The sequence below is a fragment of the Calonectris borealis genome, chromosome 5 (genome assembly GCF_964195595.1).
Source record: "Calonectris borealis chromosome 5, bCalBor7.hap1.2, whole genome shotgun sequence".
Taxonomy (NCBI): domain Eukaryota; kingdom Metazoa; phylum Chordata; class Aves; order Procellariiformes; family Procellariidae; genus Calonectris; species Calonectris borealis.
In genome coordinates, this window is record NC_134316.1 from 28,398,782 (window position 1) to 28,414,653 (window position 15,872).

Genomic DNA, 15,872 nt, shown 5'->3' on the forward strand with positions numbered 1-15,872 from the left:
ATAATTATGAAGCAATGGCGAGCAAAATATAGTCAGGTCTTGGAGTCACTTTGGCGGTGACAGACCCCAAAATCTGAAGGGAAACGGAACATAGCAAGAAATCAAGGCACAAGGTTTTTGAGTGTCATGCTTTTGCGGTGAGGACGCAACCTCTTGCAAATCTCCTTCCTGGCATGCAGGCGCTGGGAAGCTCCGTCTCAGCGGTTAGAGAATGTCCACGCAGTGTCGGGTTGTCTCGGCGGCTTGGCTGGAGCGCAAACGTCTCGCCTGTGCTCGGGCAGCGGCTCCCCGCGGCTCGGCGCCGGCTGGTTCCCAGAGCCCGGCCCGGTCGGGGCTCTCAGCCCCCCGGCCGCCGCGGGGAGCCACCCCCCGACCCGGTGGCAGAAAGAGCTGGCAAGGTCTGTAAAAGCTCAGACGACCCGTGGCGAATGCCTCCGGGCATTTGGGCCCTTCCCAGGAGAGAGGAGGGGACAGACAGACCCGGCTGCCTTGACTGGGTTGACCCCCCCGTCTCAGGTCCGTAGCAGATCCTTTCCAGTGAAGGCAAGAGCAGGCGCCCGCACTTCGCTGCAATACATTGAGGACAGATGAACAGGTGAAATAAATGTATAGTAGTGCGAAAACGGGCGAAGAGCCGGGCTTAACGACGCCCCCGCGGACCGAGCTGCCCTGCCAAACCGCGCCGCGCCTCTCCCCGCTGCCGAGCCCCGGGGGCTGCCCCAGCCCAGCTCCCCGGGCGGGGGGCATCCCACCCGGCCCACGGCAGCGGTACCACCGTCCTACTACTTCCACCCGCGCTTGAATATTCAGATCGAGGTTGGGAGCGTTGGCGGGGGGGCGGGGTGGTGGTGGTGGTGGTGTCTTAATGATGTGTTAGTTGCTTGGACAGATTTAATAACTTTGCCGCCACTTGTTCTTAGCAACCCCTCTGGAAACCAGACAGTGTCTCATTAGGGCTTTCCTGGTGCAAACGTTTGACTTGAATGAGCGGTGCTGAGTTAATTTCTCTTTGCACTAGGATTTGTTTAATAGCATATAGGGAAATAGACAATTCTCATGGACCAGGCCATAAACCTACAGAGGGTCAGATTTTAAAAGCATATTTTGTTCTAATAAAGCAATCGGGTTTTCATTTGTCACATGTTACATGAATTTAGAGTAAATGAAAAAAATACCTCTATTGTTCTGCATTAAATTATAGGAACCAATTGGGAATTCCTAGGCAATTTTCTCCATTTCTGCCTTCTCTTCTGCAACACCTAGTACCAGTGCCACCTACAGGAATAGTTGCATTTTCGAGCTGCTTTCAAGTAACCAGAGGCGTTTGAGAGAGTCCTGGTGGCTCTGTCGTCTTCCTGGACACACAGCAGAAAGTCTGACTTCGAACGCCATTGTTTTTCTGCGTGGCTTTCCGTTCGAGATCACATACACACCGGTGTGCGTATGTGTGCAAACGCAGGCAGGCTCCTCCGTGCCACGGCAGGTGGGAGGGACGGAGCCCTTCCCGCGGGGGCAGGGGAGCCGCTGCAAGCAAGGGCGAGGGGCAGCACTGTTTGTTTACACCAAGCAATGTTTCGGGGTGTCGCTGGCGATGCCCCGCTCGGGGCCGGAGAGGGGGCCGGGCAGAGGGGGGGTGGCAGGCCGCCAGCTCCCGCTTGCGCCAGCAGAGCCCAGCACACCTAAGGGCACGGGGAATTTAGGAGCTTGCCTGCACAGCGGCTCAAATCGATGCCTGTTTATCTCCTGGCTGTGTTTTTACGAGAGGCAGCTACAAGTCAGGTGCGGCTCTGCCTTGCTCTCCTGCACACCTCGGGGCTTTACCTTCGCGTAACGATTTATAACGAATGTCTCCGGAATTCCAGAGGAAGAATAATTATCCCCTCCCTCGCCTCTTTGGTGGGGCATGCCTTGGCTGCCAGCGGGGTTTCTCCTTCGCTGCGGCCGTGCAATCCCGCGGAGTGAGCCCGAAGGTGTTCGCGGGAGGTGGGGAGGGGGTCGCCGGGGGCGGCGGGCAGCGGCCCGGGCTGCGCTCCCGCAGGTGGCTCCGCCGGAGAGGGAGTTTCCTCACTTGACTTTGTGTCCGCTAATCTTTTCCCACGGTTAAACCGACCCCCTAAATATTTGTCTTCGGAACTTAACGGCGGTGGAGATCCTTCCTGATCAGGTTTGAAAGTGAGCCCTTTTTCTCTCGATCCTTTCTCTTTAAGGGTTTCCAGTTCCTATAGTTTACGTGTGCATAAACCCCTTATCCAAAAATGTGTATACGGATACCTTCATCCTATGCATTTCACTCGTTGATGCACTGTTGCTCTGGAAAGGAGATACTTCCGAGATGACCTGAGGTCTGTCTGCAGGTGGGGACATCGGTGCCTGCGGCTCACGGACCGCGGCAGTCAACCCGGGTGGAAACAGGGGTGAAGGTGTGACACGCAGGGCCCGGGCGCGCAGGGACGGAGTCCGGGCTGGAGGCATTTCCAAAGGAAAAGGGCTGTTAGCGTTTCCCTCCAAAACCTCGTCTCCCCTTGCATTACATAGTCACAAAACACGAAGGGTTTCTTTTCCTGAGAAGGTAGGAAATGCCATCATGTTTATGAAAGAAAGCAAGCTTTTTGGCCTACGCTGAAAGATTTGTAGCCATTTTGATGTTTGAGAGCCTGAAGAAAACTCCACCGTCCCCGCTCTGAGGGTTTCCTTTCGTTGTGAGCATAAAACGGGGAAAAAAAGCGAGGCAGAGAGAGAGCCGAGCTGCCCTTCCTCCCTGCCCCATCCCCTCCTGCCGTGCGCCGGTCCGCAGTTGCGCTCGACGCTTGGTCCCTGGGGCACCCGGATCGCGCCTCTCACCCCACTCCCCAAAGGGCCGGTGACGCTGTTGATGCACGTGAAAACAAATGATTTGCGACATGAATAGCAAAGAAGTAATCGGGCGCGGAGTTCACTATCAGTTGCTGGTTTTTTATAAAGTGAGCGAAAATTTCTGCCTCCCCGGCTTAAACTCACGGCAGATGCGGGGTCGAGCCCTGCCCGCTTACACCAGGCGTGGAAACGAAAGTGTCATTTCACCCACGCTGCGTATCACCCAAGTGCCAGGTTGCAATTATCCCCAGCAGCCTGCGCTGCCGCTTCTCCGGCAAAAGCCCCGCGCCGGGCCGGCCCGGGGGGCGGGAGGGCTCCGGCCGCCCGCGGGGCTGCAGCCCGGCGGGACCGGGGCAGGGCAGCCCGCTCCCCCCGAGGAGCCGCTGGCGTCGGGCGTGCAGAGCTCGGGGGCCGGGTTTCGTACCAGGCCGTATCGATTTCGTTTGCAAAATATTTCTCTCCTGCAACTGCGGTATAACAACTGAGAGGATAAAACCCATCCAGCGCATCTACAACGTTGAGACGCCGCAACGTTTAATGCAGAATAGTGTTGTAAATTTTTTTTTTTTCGTTTGGAGAAGAACGGCTATTTAGAGGGAAGAAGACCGCTGCCCCTCTCCACTGCCCACCTAACGTGACTCCGCTCCCAGGGACAGGCGGAAGGTTTTTTTCCCTCGGGCTTCTAGAGGCGTCAGAAAACGACATTTAAGAGTGGCTTCTCTGTGGGTTTTCTGCCAAACGCAGCAATAACGAGTACCGCAGGGGCGATGCGGGGCCAGCCACAGCGCTGAGGGGCATTTTGGCTTCCCCCGTCGCCCTGTGATTTTGCGCCCACCTCCCTCCCACCCTTTTCCAGGCACTGCGAGCGCTGATGTCCGAGCCCCAGACCCTGTAGCTGTCCGCCAAAGGACCCCCCTGCCGGGACCCCCATCCAGCCCCGAGGGACTTGTGCAGCCCGGGGGATGCGGGAGAGGGGCGGCCTGCAGCCAGCAGACCGGCACGTCGGGGCGACCCCTTGCCCCCTCCTGCAGCTGCCCGCCTCCAGCCCCATGTCCCGGGCCACTCTCCAGGGAGAGGGCGCAGCAGGACCAGCGCCTGGGCTGCAGAAGCGCCCCACTCCTGGCAAGGGAAACCGGGAGCATCCCCGACGGGAGCAGCTTCCACGCTGGAGAGCCGGTTCCGGTCTTTGCAGTCCATGCACTGCCCTGGGATTGCTTCCATGGGATTACTTCCAGCGGCGGAGCCGGAGGGAGGAAGGTGAGGGAGTTTTGCTGTTTACAGCCCTGTGCTGAGCACCGAGGCATCGCCTCAGCGGCTATGGGCGGCTCCACGCCGACAGGCAGCGGGGGCTGCTCGCCGCCTGGCCCCGGCTCAGACTCCCTCGGGACATCCCAGTGCCACCGACTTGGTCCCGGCGGCAGGACCCCGTGTCACAGGGGGATTCCCTTGACAGTTTTCCTCCTCCCCAGGGATGAGATCTGAGATATCCCCGTTTGGAACATTTTTCCTGGGAGGGTTTTAGGTCATCTCAGACCTACCAATAAGCAGAAGGTGCTCAGCGGTGCGGCAGGGGAACAGAAGGGCCGTGGGAGGTGTGGGCTTTTCCTGCTGCTTGTAGGAGACTAGGACCTATATGATGGAAAGAAAGGTGATGCCAAGGTCTCCAGAGAAAGTTTTCTGGCAAGCTATACTTGCTCCAAGTACAGCTGCTGCGAAGGTCTCCGTGCAGCCCTGCTGGAGATGCCGCATGGCGACTCCCCTGCACCCCTGTACCAGGGCTTCTCTGCATGACAAAGGCCATTTGCTTATCCCAAATCAGGGAAACCACGGGTGCCCTCGGCGGGAGGCCGAGTCAGCAGCTCTCCGCAGTGCAGTGCGAGGTTTACTGCATCTCTGCGACTTCCAGGATCGAGACCTGGAACCGAGGTCCAGGCCAGTGGCCCAGGCGAGTGGCCCTTTAACTGGAAAGACCTGGTCGCTGGGCAGAGGCAGGGTGAAGTGGCCGAGGCAGGGCTTGGGCACAAGTTCATAGGTAGGTACCCATATCTACGAACTCAGCGACTGCTCAGCAATTTAGGAAACTCAGTCCAGCTGCTTCCGTTCATTGTCAGAACCTGTAGATATTTCTCTGAGACGTCTCTCTTGTATCATCCAGAGTACTGTGAACAGCTTCTTAGTCTCTGGATATCAGGGTATAAGCCACACGGTATCTCTCTTCCCTTATGTACAAACACCCTCCACTTAGAATAGAAGTAATAGGTGAAATGTCACATAGGGGGAAAAAAAAGCAAACAACATCCCGTTGTTCTTCACATTTGAAGGGTTTGTTTATTGTTTGTATGCACACAATTTAGGATGAAGGCGGGGGCTTCCATGGGATTTGAATAAGGTGCCTTTTTTACCTTGTAGTCTTTAACCTATATCTTCCACTAGAAAATTGTAGTGGAAAAGACTAGCAAAAGAAAAAAAAAAATTATCTATTATAAATCCCACTCCTAGTAAATATAGTTGCAAGACCAAATAATTGCAAAGTTCTGAGTGGAAAATTCATTTAAAAGAATCAAATAGTCACAGATGAATTAATAATGTATTGTTATTAACAATCATTTTATATTTGGACAGCTGCAGCACAATAGAAGACACAAAACACTACCAGGACCAGATTCCTATATTAATAACCGTACAACTTTCCTTAAAAAATTGTGGATGGTTTCTTCAGGAACAAAAGTGGTTTAGAACTTCTAAATCTATTACCTTCGGTATTTCTGTACTTATACACATAAAATCCAGTCTCTCATTTACAAACAAATCTGAGCACACCGTTCCGAGAAACAATGCAAAAGAGGTAGGATTACACTGGGAATGTGGTGTGAATTTAGAAAATAAAGATGAACTTTAGTTTGGCTTTCAGAAATGTTTTTATTAAAAGTCAGCTAAAATTTTTGTGCTCGTATTTCCCGGTTAGTACTTCATTTGAATGTACAGGTGCGCATTAAAATTGGTCTCCTTTAGATATATATATGGCTATATGCATACGAGTGCTCGCTCGTTGGACTAGGAAAGGTATTAGGCTGTTAGGACGTCCAGATTCAGTGGCAGTGGGGAAAGGACTTTACAGGCTCGGACCTCTGTATTAGTGAATCGGCGTGGAAAGGCCGACCGCATGTCCCAAGGTGGGGTAATGACGCTTGCCCCAAGCAAGCGCCGTGACACCGGGGGACCCCACGGGCTCTCCCGCCCAAGAGAATGGCTTTCCGAGCCCCCCGGGCGACACCCGCCCGATGCCAGCTCAAGGTGACCGCATGAAAACTGCAGAAAGCAACCGGGTGAGCAGGTCCCCGACCGCGGCACACGCCTGCAGCCCTTCGCACCATTCTGCCCCGCTTTCAATAGCGGCTCTTTGCCGTCTCCCAGCCCCGGTGGTGCTGCCCGGCCCCCGCAGCAGCCCCCCCGTCCCCGCGGGGCCGCAGCCTGTGCTTTCCGTGGCGGCTTTGTGGCCCTCACCCGGAGGCAGGGGACACCGTGAGGCAGCATCGGCTATGAACAGGGTAAAATTCGCGATCGCCCGGGTTTTTGTCACTTTCGAGGCGCCAGCTTTTTGACCGGGAAGCTGTACGCCGGGTAGTCTCAGGTTGCCCACCCCATCCCTCCCCTTCAGCTGCGGCACGCCTCGGAAAGAGAAGGGCAGGGGGGATGCTGCACGAGGACCGCTCTGCCCTGGCAGCACACGCCTGGGCGCAGGGAGCGCGGATGCCCGCGGATACTGTGCGCAATATCTCGCCCGGGCGCAGTGCCTCACCTGGCCGGGGGAGAGGGGGAGCGCTGGCCCCGGCTGCCGGAGGAGCAGGGAGAGCCCCCGGAGCCGAGAAATGTCCCCTTTTCTCTCCCGACGGGAAGGACAGTGGTAAGCACCAGTCCTTTCCCATCACACGATCCGAATATAGCTATATATGTGTGTGTGTATATATATATATATATGTTTGTTTTCAGCATAGTTGTGTCTTGCACGATCCGGGACGTTTTCTGGGAGCGGGAGGCGGTGCCTTCCCCAGGAGCTTTGCCGGAGTAACCAGAGCAACTTTTGCCTGCGGCTCCTGCGCTGGTGCTCCCCGACTGCGTGCTTAAACCCAACGCGTTTGTTCCCGCTCGTTTATTTTTCTCTTGGTGTGCTTTGGGACTTTCTAAATAAGCTGCCGGTAATATATCTAAATCCCTTCTGGCGTCTGGAGGAAACGCAGCAAATGCAGGCGCTTCTGCCTCTCTTTTCTCCATCTCTCCTTGAATTTTTGAGCCGGATGAGAAAGGGCTGGGGGAAGACACCACAACGATGTGGACAGGGCGAGAGAGAGAAACATATTTTCTCGAGTTCGGAGAGTGACATTCCTCCGGGCAGGAGCCCGAAATCCGTGCAGGAGTGGGCGGTGGGTGCCGGGCCGGGCGGCGGGGAGCCCTCCCTCCCTGGCGGGGCGGGCGCAGCTCCCGCCGGCTGGAGGGGCAGCTCCACTCCGCCGCTTTGGCAAGGTGTTGTTTGCCTGGAGAAGCTAATGTGCTATTTCTACAGTATTTCTACACATTGCACGGTAGGAAAAAGGGGTCCGCTTTGCATAAGCACCGTGAAATAGCCGGCGAAACAGCCCTGCCCACCACCCGCGATCTTCGGGGTTGCCTGAATGTTCCGGGAGGGGAGGCAGGAGCTGTGGGTGCACCGCGTCTTTCTTTCTTAGAAACCTAGTTTTATTCTCTTGCCAGGTTGATATTAAGAGTGATTAGTGATTTGGAGCAATGCTCGCCTAGTCCTGCTTACCAGAGATCGCTCTGGGAGCAGCTGTCCCCCTCCGAAATGCCCCGTGTGTGGGTCTGACCCTAGGGAGCCCGGAGGGGGCTCAGGGTCGTACCTTTGTGCCGGGGGGGACCCCGGCCGTCCCAGAGGGGAGATGTGCCTTCCAGCTGTGGTGGTTTTTTTTTTCTCAGGTCTTGGGAAAGCACCTCCAGGGGGGAAGGAAACAGACGGGTAATGAAAGGTCCCTCTCCCGGCGTTGAATTACCGTCAGTGTGCCTGCCCCATCAAAACCATCATGCTGCAGCCTTTGCCCCACCAGCCAGGCTCTGGGGCCAGGCCCAGACCTGGGACGGAGGGTCACCCCATCGTCTAGCCATGGCTGCAGTGTGGCCTGATCCCTACTGCTCTCGCAGCCACAGCCGTAGGGCTTCCCCCTCTGTCTGCTAGCCAGCCTCTTAAAGTGTGACTTCCCATTTAAAGAGAAGCAGCTCGACAGCCTCCCTCAAGTCAATGTGATGTGTGGTTAGAATAACCCTTGCTTGCTGAGCGGTTGGGGTGGAGGAAAGTCTCTGAGCTTAACTGCGCTGGGAATTTTCCACTTCCATTTCACTCAGAGAAACTGGTTGTTTCCAATGTGGAAAGTGCTCCAGGCCTCTGCGTGATTAAATTCATCTGCAGTATTTGGGATGGGACGTTGCAGTGACAAAGACTGAGACTGGGACTTTCTGCTGGGTCATGACAAGGCTGCAGGCATTGTAATTCCAAGAGTATTCATATACCAAAGGGTTATCTCTCCCTCTCGCTCCTTCCCCATTTCTCCTCTGAGCGTGAAGGTAATCCTGGGCTAAGGGCAGTGTTTATATCTAACACTCCCCTGCACGTTTGAGTCAGTCACACAATTTTTAGAATAACTAGTAAGCCATGAAAGACAGATTCAAGCGTTATCATTCATCCAGCTTATGGTGGCATCTACATGAAAGATAGTGAATCCCATGTTGATGGTGATGATGATTGCCTTATTTGCTGTAAAGCAAGACCACAGGAAACAAGATCAATACATTTTAAAATAACAGGGTACCTTTCACTGACAGCTGGTTTCTCTTTTTTCATTCTTCCCTCTGCCAGTCCCAGCATTACAGTTTTAACTTTATGCTTTCCCTCTTTCTCCAGTGTCACTATTGCACTTGAATGAGACTACTCACAACTGAAGGGCTTCTCTGCTAATAGCCTCTGTCCTTGAAACCTTTTTTTACCTTACCAGCCTTTCAATACTATGGATGTCCTGTCCTTCCTGAGATCCAATCAGCCATTTGACCCCTCTTGAAGCATTTAAGAAATCCTCTCTGATTTCTTCTCCTCTTTCTTCAGGTCATTATGTTTGTCTGCCTGTGAGGACACAAACCTGAAAACCTTGCCACTGATCTATGGAGAAACAGCTGATACATAGGAAGAACAAGTCCTCTCAGTCAAACCAGTACGTTAAATCACCCAGGTGGTCTGCTGTGCCCAGCCGTGGGCAGGGCTCAGCCCTCCCCAGGCTGCCAGTGGGTGTGGAAGCTGCCTGGCGCTGGCACGCCTGGAATTTCAAACGCAGTGCCCGACACTTGCACAGTCAAGCCCAGGTTTCCAGGTATTTTCTTTCTGGGCTTAATTCCACCATCATGCACCAGAGCAAGTAATATCTTATTCAGCAGTGAGTTTCACTCAGTTTTAGTCATGAAGATGGAATTGGTCCTACAACAACAACAATAATAGCTCTTTACCTGAGTCTTTTCCAACACTCCCTACATAGCCTCCCCATCACAAAAGCAATCAGAAGCTCCCAGAAAGCAGCAGCAAGTTCAGAGAGATCTGGCTTCTCACCACTTCAAATTTTGCCAGGTGGTGCTTGCTCCAAGAGCTTGATCTATAGCTTGAGCTATAGCATTTCCTTTCTAGTATTGAATTCCTGGGAAGACATCAACTCTTTTATGCAATGGAGAACTAAACACTTTTAAAATGAAGTTATCTAATGGTCAACAGTACTGACTTTTGTGTATGCTACTTCTAACCTAAATCTATCTAGCCTCAGCTTTCAGAAACCAAAAATTAAAATTACTTCATCTTCTAGACAAAAAGTCTCTGTGTTTGATAACAGGAATGGACTACAGCTCTTGGCTCAATCTCCCACCCCTCTCCCCCTACCCTTCCTTCCATTCCTGTACTGAAGTCTGAGAGAGCTATATGTGGACGTTGGGGAAGAGGACTTGTGCCTAACAGCAGCTACAATTACTTGAATATGTCAGCCTGGTGCAAGGTGAGCCAACTCAGGCCATGTGTAACAGCTGAGTAACTGGGCATAGCACCTCAGTAGCAGCTTGCTCTGTGCACTATTATTCATCCCAAGTATTTCTGAAATAATTTTCTGATTTTTTTGTTGTCTTCCATTTTGGTCACATCCAGCTCCATATTACAAGGTGCTGAGTAACAGCTCATGCATGCCATTAAGTAATGGCTCCAGGGTTTGTTTACCAACATCCACTAGAGACTCCAGCTTTTCTGTAGAAACAGAAACTGAGCCCAGGCTTATCCAGGTATCAAGCTGTCACATTCCTTGGGGCCTGCAGAGCAAACTGGCCTTTGTGAAGAATGTTTACCATGACTGTAAGGCAGCTGTGTTTAGAGAGTCATTTCAGGAAAGTCTAGAAATAACAGCTGGCTTTCCATAACAGATTCGTACCTAATTGTAAGGGAAGAACAACTGTTCATCAATTGGAGCTTTGCATACATCACAGGTAATGCAATGAAATGGCAGTGACAAGACTCAGAGTCAGAGTCAAACAAGGATGTGAGGAAGTCTTCAGGGTCTAAATGTCAGCCGGCACTCAGCTCTAACTCAGATTTTAATTTACCAATTATTTCAGGACCTGTTCCTGAAACATTAGTAGAGGAGCCAATTGGTGTAATCCTGATCTCTGTGCCAGTGGTAATTGTTCCTGCTCAGTGGGACTGTCACTAGCTTTAGACTCTTGCTGGGTGAGGGTTGTGCCTACAGCTCATTTTTTTGCAGCAGTTAGCAGCTTCCAACTTAGCAGTTGTGGAAAGGTATGCTGTCAGATTTAGGATACAGGAGAGAGCTGGTCACAGAGGTGTATCCCTGCTTCAGGACAAGAATCAGTTTTTACTATTAGCAATATCCCGTGTGTAAGGAGTTCTGTTCATTTTTTCTGAACTGCAGCACCTCTCCATCCCGAACATCTCCTTGTCCATGCCATCCTCTGGCACCAGAGACAGCCGAGCAGAGCACACGGAAGAGGACTGAGCAAACCATGAGGGAGCTTATTAAGGATATGCAGTTCACTTTGTACCTCTACGGAGCACTGACTCTGGAGTATAGTGCCTTTAACTCCCTCGCTTAGGTAGTATTTAGCCCAGGCAGGACAGGTCCTTTAACTGGACAAATAGATTAGTTGTATTTTTGTTTTGCTTATGAGATTTTTTTGCTACAAATAGATTCTATTTGTCAATGCTTCCTACAGGCTTTGGGGGGAATATTTTACAGCTTATTTTAATCACCTCCTTTCAAAGGTGAAACTCTTCTCATCTCCTGCAATGAATCCAAACTTTCAAAATTTTCCAGACCAGAAAGTTGCAGAAATTTCTAATATATGAATTCTTCATAATTCTATCAAATCCTTTGCTTGTTCACTTCCATTTTTAACCTCACTGACAATGAAGATTCTTGTCTCCCTGTGACCTTATTTTCTACTTTACTAACTGAATGAAATATCAGTTTTGCAGCTAGTTCAACCAGTTTTACTGTAATGATAACTTAATATTTTAGAAATAAATAAACGCCAGCAGCAAAAGTAGAAAATAAGGTGATAAACAGATGAAGTAACTCAGATAAAAGATTTATTTTCTCCGTATGACTGCAAAGTGCAATATTTTAGAAGCCACAGGGCCAAGTTCTGCCGTTCAAGAGGTGGTGGAAATACTGGAAGGGAGGAAGATTAGTCCTCAAGCGTTTGTGCAGGGTTTCACTAGGAGGAGCCATACCATATGTAATGAATGTGCAGAGCTGTTTGCAATTAGTGTACATCAGATCTGGTCCCAGGGCAGCATTTTTGCTATTGCCATTTATCTTCTTAATAAAGACTTTTCAAATAGATCAGAAGGTAAAATTGACTCAAGTTACTGTGATCCTTTGATTTCTCAGTATGTTATTTTTATAGACTTTGTTCTGCCACCAAGAGGATAGTAACTATAACTACCACATCACGTACACACTTTATGTAGGACTGTAGTATTTTGTAAAAAGTTTCTATATCTTCCTGTAAGTTTTGTACAACAATGAGCACAATTGACATGATCCTGCCTGGCGCTTCACCTGCAGTAGAAACAATAAGCAATAATAGCACTATGGGGAGTCAGGAGCGGGAGCGTGACTTATTGCTTGAGTTCTGCAGTTGTTCATCCCTAGGAAAAGCACAACTGTATCTTTAAGGTACTGAAAATGGCACAGAGCCACCCTACTCCAGGTTGGAGAATATAGGAAAAGAAAGGTGAGTAATGAGGCAGATTGCCCTTGGGAGAGAGATCTCTGGGGTTACTGTCACTGCCATGTTCCTTCAGGAAGCCCAAAGTCCCTGTGGGCTTGTCCTTGGAGAAGATGACTATGGCTCAGCCTCCTGTTTTACCTCTTGGACTGCTGCGTGCCTGCTTCTGGGTGCAGGAGTAAAGGTCTATACCTCCCTCCCACTTTTGTTTAAAATTTTTCATCAGGAAAGAGTAATCACTTTTCCCAGCCTCTGTAGGCTCATGGCAGACGGGTGGCAATACCGGATGGTGAAAGTACAGCTGCCAGTATTTCTGACTCTGCAAGCCACATACCAACACCTTCCGACAGCAGAGTTATACTCTTCAGAGAGTGGAGGGAAAAGTCCTCTGTTAGAGTGATTCACAGTGATGGTGAAGGGTCATTTACTTGTATGAGCTAGGAGTTGAACCTGTGTGGGAAGCTGACCTTACAGAGGACCAATAGATAGCAGCCTCAGGAGCCCCTTTTGGGTCACCTCCACCCACCATGAGGGACTTGGAAAGTCCAGTGGATTCTCCCCCAGCATCGTTCTGTATTTCTCTATCATAGGAACCACAGCTGAACTGTTCAAAATCACTGAAGTGTTTACTTTTCAATTCTGTACTGTATTAGGGGTCCAAGCTAGGCTAATAAAGACGGACGAAAACAAAAAATGAATATCCTATTTGAATATTTCTGATGTGCATAAAGGCATAAAGTTTCTTGCACGAGTAGAAAAAGTCACATATTTGGTTCTTTGAGTCTGTTTTTAAGGAAAAAAATTACAGCTTACTTCAAAAGTAGCACTTAAGCGTTTTCCTTACAGTGTGCTGCTTGCAAATGCATGCTGGGGTCCTAGATGTCACTCTGCTTAAACCTACTGTATTATTCTGTTTGCAGACTGACTCCATTTAGATTTCTGTGAAATGAGAGTGACCCAACTTACCAGCATCAAAGGAGCTGTTGCAAGAATATTAGCAAGGCACTGGGATACAGGAGGGGCTGGAAACATTCCTGGGAAGGTTTTAACCCAGTGATGGAAAATACATTTGTGTTATTATTTTAGCACAAGTGTCTTCTATAATGCTAAGATTTGCTATCAAATACAATATAAATTGCACATCTGGTTGGAGGAAATAAATGCAATAATGCTTCAAAGACTATCTGTCAGGCTCAAAAAGCAAAGAGATGAGGATTTATTGGTGTTTTTATTATTAACAGAAAAGCCTTGGGATCTCAAAATAGATCAGGGTTATACGTAAAAGTGGGTTCTCTTTTCTTCTTTGTTCACCTTAACAGGCAATTAACATCAAGCTAAAATAGGATCATCTGAATGCTAATATGTTGACTGTGTATGTTTAGATAATCTTAGCTTAATCAATATATAGATGAAAAAGAAAAAGACTGTTGAAAAAAATATGTGTCATAGGCATATTCCGCATCTTAAACATTTCAGACAGTGTACCACTCTGGAGGTACTATTTGCTTAAGAAACCCCAGTCTTATCCTTTTCCAGTCTTAAAAGACCTTTGGGAAGCAATAGTGGGTTACTTCTGTGCAAAGGCTTAGAATGAACGTCTATTTGCAATAGAATGAACGATGAAGGAAATAGAAACTTCTAAAATAGATGTCTTATAAAATTATAATTTGAGGGAGTTGAGGTAAAAATAGCATTTCCAAATTAGCAAATCGAAGGCGGCTTGAAGACATACACATAAGATTTCCTGCCTGAGTTGCTGGTGACTTCAGCCTCCTTTCCAGAAGAAAATTGTTCCATGCAATGCTGGTTAAAGCCTCTCAAGAGTCACTGTGAGGTGTTGGAGGGAGCTGTACAAATCTTGGCCCCCTCTTTCTCCTAAAAAGTGTCTGCAAGACCTTCTCTTCCGTTCAGTCAGGGTTGGGTTGAATCTTTCATGGAATTTAAATTAAATTCTTATGGTAACCACTCTATTGAATTTATAACAAAATCTGACCCATGCGGTTTTAAAGTGAGGACATCCTTTGTTTTGTCGGGTTATAGCTTAATTACTAAATAAAGAAATATTAAGTACAAATTTCATGACTCATACAATATTTCAAAAGGACATGTACTGTAAAGTCCCATTTACATCTACCACATTGGCGCTCAACTCGCTTTCCATTATTCCTGAAGCTATTAATGTCAGTAATTACAGAAGGTAACATGTTTAATATTGACTGTATTGTGGAATAAAGCAATGTTGAGCAGCTAGAGTGTGTTTTATATTAAGTACAAAAACCTTCTGATACAGTTAATGTAACTATAAATCTTAACTCAAATGCTTATATGTCTCTTTTATGACCTGAATAAACTCTGAGGTAGAAGCCGGGCAGCTGAATAGCCGCTCGCTGCCAAACCGCATATTCAGCTGAATATGCACTTACAATATCCTTTTCATATTGAATAATAACAGAAAGACAGAAAAGGGGCTGAATATTTTCTCTAAATGAAGTTTTTTTTTTCCCAGAACACTGAGTTTAATGGTAAAAAAATTCCCTGAATAAACACGAACTTTAGAATCATAAATATATAAATAAAACATTAAACAATCAGAATAGTGTGGGATTTTTTTTCCAGTGGAAATCTAGCCTGTGCTTATGATAAGAGGTGCTCTACAGGTTTTGATGTATTAAATATTGGACACCCGGGCACCCTGCGGCTTGGGGAATGCGCATGGCTCTGCCCCATTGGGGAAGCTGCCGGGCTGGCTCGAGTGTGGAGGCGGCCAGAAGCCATGGTCACCTCTGGAAGGGCTGGCGTTCGTTGTCTGTGTGAGCTGCTGGAAGAAGGCTGGGCTGTGAGGGTGAAGAAATTTCAGGAGGCTGTGCCAGACGCAGCTGGTAACGTGATTTGACCTGGCTTTGTGCTTGCTTGCATGGGCTGATGCAAACCCCCGAGCACAAAGCCCGAGCAGGAAAAGCGTGCACCGAGGACAAGGTAAGGACCAGGTAAGGCCCTGCCAGGGCTCAGACTTCCAACTCCACCCCCTGGGTGTCGTGGCACCCATGTGTCCCCAAGACATCAGTATGCATTTGGTGAGGTTTCAGCCCAGGTGCCTGCAGTGCGAGGGTGGCTGCGGCATGGGAGCCTGCGGGGTGAAACAGGGAGTGACGTAATTTGACCCACAAAAAATATTTAGGTGCAAGTTGCACTGAAAATCACAGAATTAAGCCCAGAGAGAGATCAACTACCAGAAAACACAAGCCCTACTTCAATCAGTTCCCACTGAAATAAACTCCTTTGAATGGGAAGTTCTCCTTAAAGACCTTCGGTACAATATGACCCTTTAATATTAAGCATGTCAACATTTAAATTGATGATGCTAATTTTTTTAGAACTATGTACAAGGGGAGTATTTCCCTCTGAATTTGTAATAAATCATGTAAGACATCTTTTCATTCCATGCCCCTTTAAAAAGAAATATTTGGTAGTTTAAAATGTTTAATGTAGTGGAAAATCTAAAGGGAAAAATAAAGCATCAATAGGCTATTTCAGCAGCAGAAACCATTTGGGACCTGCTTAACCTCCTAAGCTCTTCTCCAAATTTATTTGGAAAGGGGCATATAAAGAGCTCATCACTTTCCATCTCCATTTTCATGTGTGGAGCATATGAAATAGTTTAGCTTCATACTCACACTCCAAGCTGATATTGACGGTGGGCT